Genomic DNA, 14,024 nt, shown 5'->3' with positions numbered 1-14,024 from the left:
TGGTTCAGTGTGCTGGATTTAAAAAGTGGTTATTACCAGATCCCGATGAGTGCGGGCGATAAAAAGAAGACCGCTTTTATCTGCCCGCTGGGGTTCTTTCAGTACGAACGAATGCCCCAAGGCATATCGGGAGCCCCAGCCACCTTCCAAAGGCTCATGGAGAGAACTGTGGGGGATATGAATCTGTTGGAGGTGCTGGTGTACCTGGACGATTTGATAGTGTTTGGATCGACTTTGGAGGAACATGAGGAGAGGCTGTTGAAAGTGTTGGGCCGGCTTAATGAAGAAGGGTTGAAGCTTTCCCTGGACAAATGCCAGTTCTGCAAGTCGTCGGTTAACTACATTGGCCATATCATTTCGCGAGAGGGAGTGGCTACTGATCCAACCAAGATAGAGGCCGTGACCACCTGGCCGAGACCCCAGAAAGTGGGCGCTCTGCGCTCATTTTTGGGGTTCTGTGGGTATTACCGGCGATTTGTGAAAGGATACGCCAAAGTGTGTCACCCGTTGACTCAGCTGTTGTGTGGCTATCCCCCGGTGGGGAAGAAAAGGATGGGGAACCAGAGGCAAGACGCTGGAGGATACTGGAACCTGGCGGAACCTATTGGCTCGAGATGGGATGATCGATGCGAAGAGGCGTTCCGATCTTTGAAAAGGGCACTGACCCAGGCCCCGGTGTTGGGTTTTGCCGATCCCCAGAAGCCATATGTGCTGCACACGGATGCCAGCCAAGACGGTCTCGGGGCTGTTCTGTACCGGGAGCATGGCAAAGCATTGAGGCCGGTAGCCTTTGTCAGCCGAAGCTTGTCGCCATCGGAGAGAAACTATCCCACTCACAAGTTGGAGTTCCTGGCGCTGAAGTGAGCTGTGGTGGACAAGCTGGGCGATTACCTGTGCGGAGCCAAGTTTGAGGTGAGAACGGATAACAATCCTCTCACTTATATTTTGACTTCGGTGAAGCTGGATGCCACAGGACATCGGTGGCTGGCGGCCATGTCGGTATATGATTTCAGCCTGAGGTACCGCCCCGGAAGCAAGAATGTCGATGCGGATGCGTTGTCTCGTCGGGAGCCGGGGGAGGAGTAGAGGGATGAGGAGTGGGAGAGTGACCCTGCCCCTGGAGTGAAGGCGATGTGTCAGTTTGCTATCACCGTGAAGGCCGAGGGAAGAGGGAGGCTGGAATGAGCCGTGAACCATTTGGGGGTTTTTGACGACGCCATACCCCTAGTTTACTGTGACTTGACCGCACTGCGGACTAAACAGTTGCCGGAACTGAGTCCGGGGGAAGTGGCAACTGCTCAGCAAAATGACCCGGGCACAGTGTGGAGAGCGGTCGAGACAGGGGATGTGGCGTTGGCTGAGAAGGCGAAACACCCGTCCGTGCCTCTGTTGTTGAAGGAGTGGTCTCGGTTGAAGTTAAAGAACCAAATCTTGTACCGGGTAACGGCACCTCCGGACCAACCCCGCTGTTGGCAACTGGTCCTGCTGGAGGAGTATCGCTAGGCTGTACTCCAGGCCTTACATGATGATTCTGGACACTTGGGGGTGGAAAAGACATATGGATTACTCAAAGACCGGTTCTGCTGGCCCCGGATGAGGGAGGACGTCGAAGAATACTGTAGGGGATGCCGTCATTGCATCCAGAGGAAGACCCTGCCAGCGTTGGCGGCTCCACTGTCGCACTTGCAGAGTGCGGGACCTCTGGACCTGGTATGTATGGATTTCCTGTCGATTGAGCCTGACACCAGCAACACCGCGAATGTCTTAAGTCATCACCAATCATTACACTCGCTATGCTCAGGCATTTCCCACCAAGGATCAGAAGGCGACGACAGTGGCGAAGGTGTTATGGGAGAAGTATTTTGTGCATTACGGCCTTCCCAGGCGAATCCATAGTGATCAGGGGCGGGACTTTGAGAGCCGCCTTATCCAGGAATTACTGACTATGCTTGGGGTTGAGAAATCCAGGACTACCCCTTATCAACCACAGGGAGATCCTCAGCCAGAGAGATTCAACAGGACCCTGTTGGATATGCTCGGGACGCTGGAGATTGGGCAGAAAAGCAGGTGGAGTCGTCATATTGGACAATTGGTTCACTGTTACAATTGTACTCGCAATGATGCTACAGGGTATTTGCCCTATTATCTGATGTTCGGGCGGGAAGCGAGGTTGCCCAGTGACGTGTGTTTTGGAGGTGGAGTGGGTGAATTACCCGGGAAGTCCCATCTAAAGTATGTGTCCAACATGAAGAGGGAGTTACAGCGGGCGTACGAGTTGGCCGAGGCGGCGGCTACCAAACAAAATCAGAGGAATAAGATGCGGTATGATCGAAAGGTGAAGTTTGTACAATTATTACCGGGCGACTGGGTCCTTTTACGGAATTTGGGACTCCCTGGTAAGCACAAGTTGGCAGATCGATGGGCGGCCAGCCCCTATGTAATAGAGAGCCAGATGCCGAACCTGCCAGTTTACCGGGTGAAACCTGAGGATGGGAAAGGGCCTATCAAGGTACTCCATAGGAATCACCTGCTGCCACTGGGTCAAGTGGTGCAGGTGGATAAGGAGACCGAGTGGGAGGTTACGCCTAGTACAAGGAGTCTGCAAGGGCGCGGAGAATGGGAAGAGCCCGCTGCTGAAGAGCAGGGACAGGTCCCTCACCCGGGAATGGCTACCGATTCAGAAGAGGACGACTCAGGTGAATGGGCCCTGTTCCCATTCGCTGGTGCTCCAGTACCAGGAGAGGAGGCTCCTGGCCCTTCCCATACTGAATTGGTTGAGAGGAGGGAAGGTCTTGAGGGTCAGATGGAGAGGCAGCCTACATTGGTGGGAGAGAGGGTGGAACCCAAGTGTGAGCCGGAGAGATCTCAGGTGAGGGAGGACCCCTGTGAGGAAGGGGGTGAGGGTCTGTCAGGTAGACCTGGGGTGTCTGAGACAGTGGATTCGCAGGTGACGAGGGAGCCCAGTGGGGCAGAAGGGGTATGGAGATCTCAGAGGATTAGGCGCCCCCCGGAGCGGTTGACATATGTGGTACCGGGAGAACCAAGTGTGATTTCTACTGCTCTGGGTAGTTATGTCACTGCTTTCTGCACCTGGGTTGGGTTTTGTGTGTTGCAAGAAGCTTTGGGGAACTCTAGTAATGCCATGAAGGCATGACATTTGCTGGTGGGGAGAAAATGTACAATGTCCTGTGTATGTTACTCAAAATGGACTCTTTGGTTTGTTACAAGTAGGAATGCTGCTTTGTCAGATAAGTGTTTCTCTCGCCGTTGTTCGCTTTAGAGTGGCTGATATGATAATTGTATTCATTTGTTAATCAATGGGGAATGTTATTGTGTCTTGTGATGCTGGGAACTTGGGGGAAGGGTTTTCGCAGGTTTTTGGGTGTGAGGAGGAGGCCGAGGAAAATGCCGAGGAAGGTGGACGTGTGCTGAACTGCTCGTAAGACCACCGGGGTGGTCCCAGGTGCGACGGCCGGATGGGTCGATTGGTTCGTTGATTGAGCTCCAACGAGTGCACTAAACAGACTGAACTTTGATAAGTTGGCGCCTTTTGTTTTTTTTCCTTGTATATATATATATATATATATATATATATATATATATATATATATTGTATTGCCTACTACTCTTTTAATTTTAGTAAACTCTTTAAAGTGTATTTCATAATGGTATTTGTTGTGGATTTGACACTGTTGGCAGGCACGAGGCATAAACTTGATTCTCACAGCACCTGCGTGTACGGGAGGTGGGTTGGTGAGTGGCTGGATATCCTTTTCCCCTAGACCAAGGGTTGGCAACCCGCGGCTCCGGAGCCGCATGCGACTCTTTGATCTCTGTGCTGCGGCTCCCCGTAGTTTGTTAGTTTTTGAAATGTAATTCGAAATTTGAAGATTATGGTGATCGTGTACAATCTAAAAACGTTGTGGAGACCCCATTTCCTGGAACATCCGAACCGGCTCACAATTAGCCACCGTTCCGGCTAAGGGAGATAGCCTACGGGGGTTTGTGAGTACGTGTCTTTTGGAGCATCTGCGCCCACGGGGACGGGTTGAGGGAGGCTTTAAATCAAGGCTGTTTAGTTCGAATAAAGTTACCTTTGACTGCAGTGTCTTTATTTTAGCGCTGCGTGTAGTGCTACACCGCTACAACCTGTTTTTTATCGCTATTAATATACGTCACCACTGCCAATGCCTGACACCCGCCAGTGCGCGCTTTCTTTTAATTCTTCAATCCAAGGTAGGCTACCTATGGAGTAACCTTCAACCCAACGTCTTTTTTTCGGAGTTCAAAATGTTTTTGTTGCATGCAGAAATGTAATTTCGTTTTCTCTGCAGGAGTTCATCAATTTCATAAATGCAACACATTATAGTTTGTTTATACATAGCATAAAGGCAAAAAAAAACCGTTGTATGCAGTGTTATTTCATTTTAAATGTCAAACGGGTTTTGTGGCTCCCAGTGTTTTCTTTTCTGTGGGAAATGGGTCCATATTGGCTCTTTCAGTGGTAAACGTTGCCGACCCCTGCCCTAGACATATACCAGCCTTTTGGGTAAAGTGCTACACAATATTAATAGAGGGTAGGATACAAGAGCACTGATAAATGGTGCATTTCACTGTATACTTTGATATACGTGTGATAAATAAGGCTCATCTTTAATCTATAGAGTTGATCAGTTCCTCGTAACATTGGGCTGAAGGACAAAGGCAGGCTTTTCTTTGCCTACGTGCATCAAGTCGTAGTTATCTTTCTCTGCTCTCCTCTCAGTCTGAATGTGTACATGTGAATATCAAAGGAGTTTGTGTGATGTATCTGAAGGCAGCAACACTAAGGTGCAGATCAAAGCATCACAGCTCTCACTTTGTATTCAGGTCAGGATACTCCGTATGAAATTGGTTCATCCTCCTGCAGGAAGCTCAGCAACTCCCACCAACCAGCATAATTTCACTGTGTCATAATTGAAGGGGCAACCCTTCCCCCATCCCCCTCCTCCCCGAACTCATTTCTTTGATCTTGATCTCCAACGGACAGCCCAGCCAGCAGTGGTTCAAAGTAAAGGTATTATCAAGATATGTATGTATCACCATATACTACCCTGAGATTCATTTTCTTTTAGGCATTCATATTAGTTCAAAAAATACAATAGAATCAGTGAAAATCTACAAAGAAAAAACAACCAATATTCTAAAGACAAACTGCGTGAACTCAAAAATAATAATGAGAGCATGAGTTGTTGAGGCCTTGAAGTGACTCAATTGGTTCTGGAATCACTTCAGAGTCAAGTAATCCATGTTGGTTCAGGATCCTAATGGTTGTAGGGTAATAATGGTTCCTGAACCTGGTGGCATGGGACCTAAGGCTCCTGTAGCTCCTTCCCCCAATGGTCAGAGTGAGAAGAGAGCATGGTTAGTACTGCTGCTGTACTGTAATATTCATCAACATGGGCATGGTCTGCACATTCCCCTCGATGATCCCTCTCCCCCCCCCCCCCAACACATCCCAAAGGTGTGTCAACTGGTAGGTTAGCTGACGACTGTTGTCAGTAGGTGTAGGGAATTGGCAGGAGAACTGTAGGAGTTGCTGGGTGTGGGAAAGTCAAAAGATTCCATGAAAAATATACTCAGTGTTCACTTTAGTAGGTACACCTGCTGACTAATGCAAATATGTAATCAGCCAATAATATGGCAGCAACTTAATGCATAAAAGCAGCAGACAATGGTCGAGGTTTAATTGTTGTTAACAATGGGAAAGAAATGTGATCCAACTGACTGGTGGTGGTAGTGCCAGATGGGGTGGTTTGAGTATTTCAGACCTGCTGATCTCCTGGGATTTTCATGCACAACAGACTCTAGAGTTTACAGAGAATGGTGCAAAATAAAATCCAGTGAGTAGCAGTTATACATAGAAAACCTACAGCACAATACAGGCCCTTCGGCCCGCAAAGCTGTGCCGAACATGTCCTTACCTTAGAAATTACCTAAAGTTACCCATAGCCCTCTTTTTTTCTGAGCTCCATGTGCCTATCCAGGAGTCTCTTAAAAGACTCTTAAAAGTGGTGAGTGTGTGGAAAGAGCTGCCAGCGGAAGTGGTGGATTATGAGTTTGATTGCAACACACAAGAGAAGTTTTGATCAGTACGTGGATTGGAGGGATATGGTGTAGGTAGATGTGACTAGGCAGACACAGACTAAATGGAATGAGGGCCTGTTTCTGTGACATAGTGCTGGATAACAGTTTTGGTACTGTTCCTTTCTAGAAGGAATTGTATTCAATATTTGAAGAAGGATGCCCAGTGGCAGATAACACGAAGAAGCGTAAGGAAAAGGCAATGAGCAACACACACAAAATGCTGGTGGAACACAGCAGGCCAGCCAGCATCTATAGGAAGAAGCACTGTCGACGTTTCGGGCCAAGACCCTTCGTCAGGACTAACTGAAAGAAAAGATAGTAAGAGATTTGAAAGGGGGAGGGGAGGGGGAAATCTTGAATGACAGGAGAGGCAAGAGGGGTGAAGCTAAGAGCTGGAAAATTGATTGGCAAAAGGGATATAGAGCTGGAGAAGGGAAAGGATCATGGGATGGGAGGCATAGGGAGAAAGAAAGGGGGAGGGGAGCACCAGAGGGAGATGGAGAACAGGCGTGGTGTGATTGTGAGAGGGGCAGAGAAAGAAAAAAAGGAAAGAGAAAAGGGGGGGAAATAATAAATAAATAAGGGATGGGGTAAGAATGGGAGGAGGGGCATTAATAGAAGTTAGAGAAATCAATGTTCATGCCATCGGGTTGGAGACTACCTGAACGGAATATAAGGTGTTGTTCCTGTAACACTTACCCAAAAGGCTGGTATATGTCTAGGGGAAATGGAGATCCAGCCACTCACCAACCCACCTCCCGTTCACGCTGGTGCTGTGAGAATCGAGTTTATGCCTCGCGCCCGCCAACAGTATCAAACCCACAACAAATACCGTTATGAAATACACTTTAAAGAATTTACTAAAATTAAAAGAGTATTAGGCAATACAATATATATATATGGGAAAAAACAAAAGGCGCCAACTTATCAAAGTTCAGTCTGTTTAGTGCACTCGTTGGAGCTCAACCCTCGAACCAATCGACCCTTCGTCGCTTGCCTCCGACTTCCACGTCTTCCACCCCGGACTCCCCGGTGGTCTTCCGAGCGCACGTCCACCTCCCTCGGCGTCTTTCTCCCAACTCCCCTCACACCAAAAACCCGCGAAAACCCCTCCCCCAAGTTCCCAGCCTCACGACACAATAACATTCCCCATTGATTAACAAATGAATACAATTACCATATCAGCCATTCTAAAGCGAAACAACAGCGAGAGAAACACTTATCCGACAAAGAAGCATTCCTACTCATAACAAACCAAAGAAGCCATTTTGAGTAACATACACAGGACATTGTACATTCCTTCAACCTGAGTGTCGTTTCATCTTGACAGTAGAGGAGGCCATGGATAGACATATCAGAATGGGAATGGGACGTGGAATTAAAATGTGTGGCCACTGGGAGATCCTGCTTTCTCTGGCAGACAGAGTGTAGGTGTTCAGCGAAACGGTCTCCCAAAGGCAATGGGATTAGTTTAAGCAATAAAGAAGTATGACTCAGACTGACTCATAGAGCAGACATTTGACACTTCTGACCTCTGCAAGCGCACCATTATACAGTCTTTTTTAAGAAAATGAATATTGGGGTCATTTCAAGTACAACAGATTTGAAGATCCTTGAGTACATACCTGGATGACTATAGTGTTAGCTGTTATTCATTTTTCGTCTTTAGCCACAGACAAGCAGACACCCAGGTATTATTACTTACACTATTTGGAAGTCAGAGCACAGCTCAGGCAATTTAATAAAGTAGGGTAACATGTTCTGACATGCACAAGGAAAGATGGAATTGGATGATAACCTTCAAGAATCAATCAGAATCAGACTCTGAATTAATATCACTGGCTTACAGTTTGTCGTGAAATTTGTTGTTTTGCAGCAGTATTATATTGCAATACATAATTTTAAAACTATAAATTACATTAAGAAATATATATATAAAACATTAAATTTAATTAGTGCAAAAATAGTTAGGTAGTGTTCATGGAGTGGTTTATTGTCTATTCAGAAATCTGATGGCAGAGGGGAAGAAGCTGTTTAAGACTTTAAGTATGTGCCTTCAGCTTCCTGTGCCTCCTCTCCAATGGGAACAGTGAGAAGAGGGCATATCCTGGGTGATGGGGGTCCATAAGGATGGACACTGTCTTTCTGCAGCTTTTCCCAATCCTGTGCAATGGCCCCCCTATACCAGATGGTGAAGAAACCAGTTAGAATGCTCTCCACAGTTCATATGTAGAAATTTGTGAGCATCTTTGGTGACATACCAAGTCCCCTCAAGCTCCGAATGAAATTTAGCTTCTGTAATTGCATCAATACTGTATGTTGGCCCAGAACAGATCTTCGGAGATGTTAACACCCACGAACTTGAAACTGCTCAACTTTTCCACTGCTGATCCATCAATGAGGACTGTTGAGTGTTCCCTTGACTTCCCCCTTCCTGAAGTCCACAATCAATTCCTTCTAAGGTCTAAGGTTTTTGCAACAACACTAGAAGCACGAGATGTCAGTGGGCATTAGTTTCTGTGTTTTGTTGGAATAAGCTGACACTTAGACATGCTCAACCACCTTAACCGCTGCTGAAAGATTATCCATTTAAGGATTCCACTGATTTGATCCACTCAAACCTTGCTGGTTTTTCCACTGCATGGAGATTTCCATGAATGTTGCAGATCAGTACCTTAAAGACCTACATATGACGACAGTACACCTCAAAGGCTCTGTGGGGAAAGTCCTGTAGTTTGAAATATCCTCCTAGTGTAGATGAAGGGACTTAATCCACATAAAAACTTCTCAAAAACTGCTCATCAAATATATAAATGAAAAGTAGGTGGCATGCTGAGTTAATGTAAACTTGTAAACAAATGGAATGTTACACTGTAAATGACATTCTATTTATCCACATTGGGGGGCTTAAATACAGAATTAGCTAAATGGTTCAGTTGGGATAAGGTCGCTTTCTTTATTGTATTGTTTAAAAGAGGTAATTCAAGACCGTGAACAAATAAGGAAAATCTTGTCAGGTACATGATGCATAAAGAATCAGAGAAGTAGAAAGCTGGTGGGAGCAATCTTATTAGCAGCTTTCAAATCCTCATATCTATTGGAAAAGTTGTAGGTGGGAGACACGATTGGCTCTTCTAAAACGGTGCTGCAATAGATCTAATATCTGATGATGCTTTATACACTTGTTGATGTGCAAAACTGTACTTCTTGTCATTAATTTGATCAAAATTTAAATTATTCTAGTTATAAGGGTCCTATCTCCTACTGAAGTGGAGTGCTTAAAAAGACTACAACTGCTTAATCTAAGTACTTAGACTCAAAGGGCACTGCAGTTCAAAAACAGGCCCTTCAGCCTATCTAGTCCATGCCGAACTATTAATCTGTCTACTCCAATCGACCTGCTCCTGAACCATAGCCATTATAGACAATAGACAATAGACAATAGGTGCAGAAGTAGACCATTCGGCCCCTCGAGTCTGCACCGCCATTCTGAGATCATGGCTGATCATTCACTATCAATACCCAGTCCCTGCCTTGTCCCCATATCCCTTGATTCCCCCATCCATCAGATATCTATCTAGCTCCTTCTTGAAAGCATCCAGAGAATTGACCTCCACCGTCTTCCAAGGCAGTGCATTCCACACCTCCACAACTCTCTGGGAGAAGAAGCTCTTCCTCAACTCTGTTTTAAATAACTGACCTCTTATTCTCAATCCATGCCCTCTGGTACTGGACTCTCCCAACATCTGGAACATATTTCCTGCCTCAATCCTATCAAATCCTTTAATTATCTTAAACGTTTCAATCAGATCCCCTCTCAATCTCCTCAATTCCAGTGTGTACAAGCCCAATCTCTCCAATCTCTCTGCGTAAGACAGCCCTGCCATCCCAGGAATCAACCTAGTGAATCTACGCTGCACTTCCTCAATTGCCAGAATGTCCTTCCTTAAACCTGGAGACCAAAACTGTACACAATATTCCAGGTGTGGTCTCACCAGGGCCCAGTACAAATGCAAAAGGACATCCTTGCTCTCGCACTCAATTCCCCTTGTAATAAAGGCCAACATTCCATTTGCCCTCTTCACTGCCTGTTGCACTTGCTCATTCACCTTCATTGTCTGATGAACTAGGATTCCTAGGTCTCTTTGCATTTCTCCCTTACCTAACTCTACACCGTTCAGACAATACTCTGCCCTCTTGTTCCTGCTTCCAAAGTGGATAACTTCACATTTATTCACATTGAATGACATCTGCCAAGTATCTGCCCACTCACCCAGCCTATCCAAGTCTCCCTGTATTCTCCTAACGTCCTCTTCACATGTCACACTGCCACCCAGTTTAGTATCGTCAGCAAACTTGCTGATATAGTTTTCAATGCCCTCATCTAAATTGTTGACATAAATCATAAAGAGCTGTGGTCCCAATACAGAGCCTGTGGTACCCCACTAGTCACCTCCAGCCATTCCGAGAAACACCCATTCACTGCTACCCTTTGCTTTCTATCTGCCAACCAGTTTTCTATCCATGTTGAAACCCTGCCCCCAATGCCATGAGCTCTGATTTTACTCACCAATCTCCTATGTGGCACCTTATCGAATGCCTTCTGAAAATCTAGGTACACAACATCCACTGGCTTACCCTCGTCTAACATCCTTGTTACACCCTCAAAAAACTCCAACAGATTAGTCAAGCATGATTTGCCCTCGGTAAATCCATGCTGGCTCGGCCTAATCCTATTACTGCCATCAAGATGTGCCACTATTTCATCCTTAATAATGGACTCAAGCATCTTCCCCACGACTGACGTTAGGCTAACAGGGCGATAGTTCTCTGTTTTCTCCTTCCCTCCCTTCTTGAAAAGTGGGATAACATTAGCCACTCTCCAATCTTCAGGAACTGATCCTGAATCTAAGGAACATTGGAAAATGATTACCAATGCATCCGCAATTTCCTGAGCCACCTCTTTTAGAACCCTCGGATGCAGACCATCTGGACCCAGGGATTTATTAGCCTTCAGTCCTACCAGTCTACTCACCACAGTTTCTTTCCTAATGTCAATCTGTCTCAATTCCTCTGATATCTTATGACCCTGGCCCATCCATACATCTGGGAGATTGCTTGTGTCCTCCCTGGTGAAGACAGATCTAAAGTACGCATTAAATTCTGTTGCCATTTCCCTGTTTCCCATAACAATTTCTCCCAATTCATTCTTCAAGGGGCCAACATTGTTCTTAACTATCTTCTTTCTCTTCACATAGCTAAAAAAGCTTTTGCTATCCCCTTTTATATTCCTGGCTAGACTGAGCTCATACCTGATTTTTTCTCTCCGTATTGCTTTTTAGTTAAGATCTGCTGTTCCTTAAAACTTTCCCAATCATCTGAATTCCCACTCATCTTAGCCCTGTCATACTTCTTTTTCTTTAATGCTATACGATCTCTGACTTCCTTTGTCAACCACTGTGGCCCCTTCCCCCTCTTTGAATCCTTCCTTCTCATTGGAATGAACTGCTTTTGCATCTTTTGTATTATGCCCAAGAATATCTGCCACTGCTGATCCACTGTCTTTCCTGCCAGGGCATCTGCCCATTTAACTTTGGCCAGCTCATCCCTCATGGCTCCGTAGTCTCCTTTATTTAATTCCAACACTGACACCTCTGATCTGCCCTTATCCCTCTCAAATTGTAGATAAAAACTTATCCTGTTATGATCACTACTTCCTAATGGCTCCTTTACTTCAAGATCACTTATCAATTCCTGTTCATTAGACATCACCAAGTCCAAAATAGCCTCGTTCCTGGTTGGCTCAAGCACAAGCTGTTCCAAAAATACATCCCTCAGACACTCCACAAACTCCCTATCCTGGGGTCCAGCACCTACCTGATTCTCCCGGTTCACCTGCATGTTGAAATCTCCCATAACGACTGCATTACCTTTAGCACATGCCAATGTTAACTCCCTAATCAACTTGTACCCAATATCCACGCTACTGTTTGGGGGCCTGTACACAACACCCATTAGGGTCTTTTTACCCTTACTGTTCCTCAGCTCAATCCACACAGACTCTACTTCCCCTGTTCCCAAGTCACCTCTTGCTAAGGACTGAATCTCATTCCTCACCAACAGGGCCACCCCACCCCCTCTTCCCATATTTCTGTCTCTACGATTATCTATTCAAATTTCTCATAAATGTTGCAATCAAATGTATATCCACCACTTGCACTAGCAGCTCGTTCCACACTCTCACAACCCTCTGAGCAAAGAAGTTCTCTTTCATATTCTCTTTAAACATTTTATCTTTCTACCTTACCCCATGACCTCTAGATACTAGAGCACAGTACAGGTCCTTCAGCCCACAATGTTGACCTTATAACCCATCTATGATTATTTCCTTCCGCATATTGTAGCCCTCCATTTTTCTATCATCCATGTGTCTATCCAAGAGTCTCCTAAATTTCTCTAATATATCTACCACCACCCCTGGCAGTGCATTCCACGCACTCATCAATCTGTGTAAAAAAAAACTTACCTCTCACTCCTCCCCCCACTAAATTTTCATTCAATCTTAGCTAAGTCAATAACAATACACATCCTGGATGTACATTTGCAAAGGTCAATAAAATTTAAAATGTTTTTTTTAACTTGGGAAGGAAAGCAGAAGATAATGATCTGTAGGAGATGGGTTTTTAAAACTCTATGTGGAGTGGAAGCATTCTTTGAATACTTTTACAGCAGAGGTGGATTCTTGATAAGCCAAGCAGCAAGAGGTAAGAGGTTCCCTGGGTAGGCTGCAGTGAGAGCAGCGATGTTATACGTCAGATCAGGTTCATGGTTAGCTGTGCCTCACCTTGGTCAGGAAATCAAATGCCAGTTGCCACCACCAGTTTGCCAGTGGAGGTGGCACAGTGGTTAGTGTAATATTTTACAGTGCCAGTGACCCAGGTTCATTTCTTGCTGTTGACTGTAGGGAGTTTGTATGTTCACTCCATGACCTCCATTTTCCTCCCACGGCTCTGGTTTCCTTCCACATCCCAAAGACACACGGGATAGTAGGGGAAATAATCACGCGGGGCTGTAATTGGGTGGCACAAGCTCAATGGGCCGAATGGCCTGTTACTGTGCTGTCTCTCCAAATTATTGCTAAGTACTGCTTTCACAGAGTTTTAAAAATCCAAATCTGGGGTTCCAGTGATGTCATCCTCCAGAATGGCAGCCTAAAATAATAGCTCCTCTGGAAGAACTTTTATTTTGCCCCGTTAATCCGCCAAGTACAAGATTTCTCGAAAATATCTGAACTGATAAGGGGGGCAAGAATAGGGAAAGGGAATGGAGACAAAAAAAGCATCACTGTGGAGCCTGTGGACGAGAGGGGTGCTACAAGTGGCTGTGGAAATCAATTCATTGGGTGTACTTAAGACAGAGGTTGATAGCTTCTTGATTAGTCAGGACATGAAGGGTTACAGTTAGAAAGCTGAAAGGGAAAATGGATCAGCCATGATATCAAGTAGGTGTAGTAGCTAATCAAGGCAACTGGACTTGCTGTGTTGTCTCAAAGACATTTCTCCACTTATCCAAGAGGATCCTTCAGTTCCAATCCACGGTGGGAGTATAGCAATCACATGAGGGTCATTAAGAGTAATGCGAGTCATTAGTCTTATTAGTCTACATGAATGTAGGTGTGAACTGTTGTGGAGACACTGGAGTAGAGATGTTAGGACTGCTTTGTAAGTAGCTACACAAAGTACACTGCAGATACTGTGGTCAAATCAACACGTACAAACGAGCTGGAGGAACTCAGCAGGTCAGGCAGCATCCGTTGAAAGGAGCAGTCAACGTTTCAGGCTGAGACCCTTTGTCAGGACTGAAGGAGGAGGGGGCAGGGGCCCTATAAAGAAGGTGTC

The sequence above is a fragment of the Hypanus sabinus genome, chromosome 6 (genome assembly GCF_030144855.1).
Source record: "Hypanus sabinus isolate sHypSab1 chromosome 6, sHypSab1.hap1, whole genome shotgun sequence".
Taxonomy (NCBI): Eukaryota; Metazoa; Chordata; class Chondrichthyes; order Myliobatiformes; family Dasyatidae; genus Hypanus; species Hypanus sabinus.
This window is presented reverse-complemented; position numbering follows the sequence as displayed.